Here is a 2529-nt window from a genome sequence, read left to right as displayed (position 1 = left end):
CACACACACACACACACACACACACACACACACACACACACACGCCAAATACATATTTTTCCCCTTCCTGATCCCATTCTTTTGTTTCGTTGTTCCTTCATTGCTTTCTTTCTTTCATTTTCACTCCTCTGGTCCCCTGGCCTCTCCTCTTTTTGTCCTCACTCTGCCTCGCTTCTCTGCTTCTCTTTTCCATTCCATTTCACAGGCCCCTGCTCTGCTTTGCTTGGACCATCCTGCCTTCCTTGGCGTCTCCCTTAGTGGACTCACAGACCCACAGACTCGTATTCCTGCAGCTGAAGGAGACCTGGAGGACATCCAGTCCTACGACAGACGACATCCCTCCAACAGGACCCCTCACTCAGTGCATGGGGACCAAGGGACTTCTCCTCCACCCTGCTGATGGAGCCAGAGAGTGAGGGAAGTCACGCACACTAGGACCCCAGGCAGAGATGTGCAGGACAGGGTGGCCCAGGTCACCGGACTCTAGCCCGGCGCTCCTGCCATGACCACACATGGCCTCTGCCCTGCTCTGGCCTTGCTAATTGTCTAAGTATCTTATTTGAGCCCTACATTCTCGACATATGATGATAAACTGGTCTTTGCACTTAAACATCTGAGTGTTGGGTACATGGAAGAAGATGTAGGTAAGGAAGACACCCAGGTTCAAAGGTAACACCAGGAACCGCAGGGGCCAGGCAATCTCTGCTGGGAAAACCCCTCCTCAACTGCTTAGTGATGGAAGCAAGCGGTCACCTGAGAATAGTGTCTAAGGACTCTGATCTGGAGTCCAACAGCCCACGCTCCGACACTAAGCAGCTCTAGGATCTTGGACAAAATATTTAACCACTCTGCCGAACAGGAATATTATTACCAGGACTCACTCCATGGGGTTTTTACAAGGTCTAGCTAACATAAATAACTTTGCCCTGTGCCTGACATATGACACGCACTCAAAACAGGTTAGTTACAAAGATGGGACTTAATGAATATATTTGTTGCACGCCGCTGTGTGCAGGTGTTTATCTAGGCACAGGGGCACAGTGGTCGAGAAAAACAACAAAGACTTTGCCCTCTTGGAGACTGCATTCTAGTGGAGGAGAGAGGCAAATCACAGATGAAGTATCTCTGCTGTGAAGAAAACTGAGGCAAATGTGGGACTAGAGAGAAAGGGGCGAGAAACATCTGGGGTGGAACCCCCCTCTTTCCACTGCCACATGGAGCCCTCTGCTTTACCCCAGGCTGCCTACTTATCTACCTGTATATTATTTGAGCCCTGAGTTCTCTGCACATCTTAATAATCAATTGGGGTTTCCACTGCAGATAGCTGCCTGTGAGCTGGGGACCTGAAAGAGGCAAATGTGGGTGAGGAACGACACCAAGGTGCAGGAGAAGTAGATAAAGGAGGCCAGAGGTCACTGCAGGAGACGACTCAGGTCTAATGGACATTTTCGGCTGATCATAACTGAGCAGAGAACAGCCTGCAGAGTCAGCTCGGGATCCAACTCTCAGCTGGTGACCTTGGAGCAGTCATTTGACCTCCCCAGTCTTAGCTTCCTCACATGTAAAATGAAGTTAACAAGGGACAGTTGCCGTGAACATGAGTGGAAGAACATTTGCAGAGTGTGGCTCAGAATGGGGTTCCACTGTCCCCACACATCTTTCACACGCAGATCTGGCTCAGACATCCTTGAGCTTCCACCCCCCCCCCCACCCAGAAGCTGCTCCAAAAAGGCCTCCTAATTGATCTGCAAACAATCAGAAAAAATCTCTGGGTCATAGAGACACGGGTTGGAACACTGTTTCTTGACTGATACAGAATGTGTGTCACAGCTGGCTCTCGCAGCGCTTCCAAGAAATAGAGACAAACATCAGAGAGAGGTTTGGCTGGACGGTGCCCAACCCCGAGAGTGACAGCATGTTTACAAGAGCTATTAGGGGCTGCTGCTCCTCATGTACTTACGGGATGATTTACTCCGCCAGAACTGGCAGGCTGCTCCTTTGCCTTTCACTGCTGAATTGATTATTGAATCACAAATATCCCATTTGAATAACATGATTTAACTTCAAGGCAGACAGGAAGTACACATGGTAGGAAGACCTCTCCCCGACACTGGGCTCTGAGCCTCTTGCAGGTTCTACACACGCATCTGTGAGTCAGGGAGAGAACCCTTTGTAAAGCACCCTGCACACAACTCCGACAGCCACCTGAACTGACCTATCCATCCCCCTGGCCAGAAGCTGTCTTCACTCAAGCATACCCAGGTCGCCAACGGACCTGGAACCACAGTGTATAAAGAACAGCTGGGAGGGGCTTCCCTTGTGGCGCAGTGGTTGAGAGTCCGCCTGCCGATGCAGGGGACACGGGTTCGTGCCCCGGTCCGGGAGGATCCCACATGCCGCGGAGCGGCCGGGCCCGCTGAGCCTGCACGTTCGGAGCCTGAGCTCCACAGCTGGAGAGGCTGCAGCGGGAGAGGCCGCAATGGTGAGAGGCCCGCGTACCGCAAAAAAAAAAAAAAAAAAAAAAAAAAA

Source organism: Monodon monoceros, unplaced genomic scaffold (assembly GCF_005190385.1).
Source record: "Monodon monoceros isolate NGI ecotype Baffin Bay Population unplaced genomic scaffold, NGI_Narwhal_1 Super_Scaffold_19, whole genome shotgun sequence".
Taxonomy (NCBI): domain Eukaryota; kingdom Metazoa; phylum Chordata; class Mammalia; order Artiodactyla; family Monodontidae; genus Monodon; species Monodon monoceros.
Note: the sequence above shows the minus strand (reverse complement) of the source record.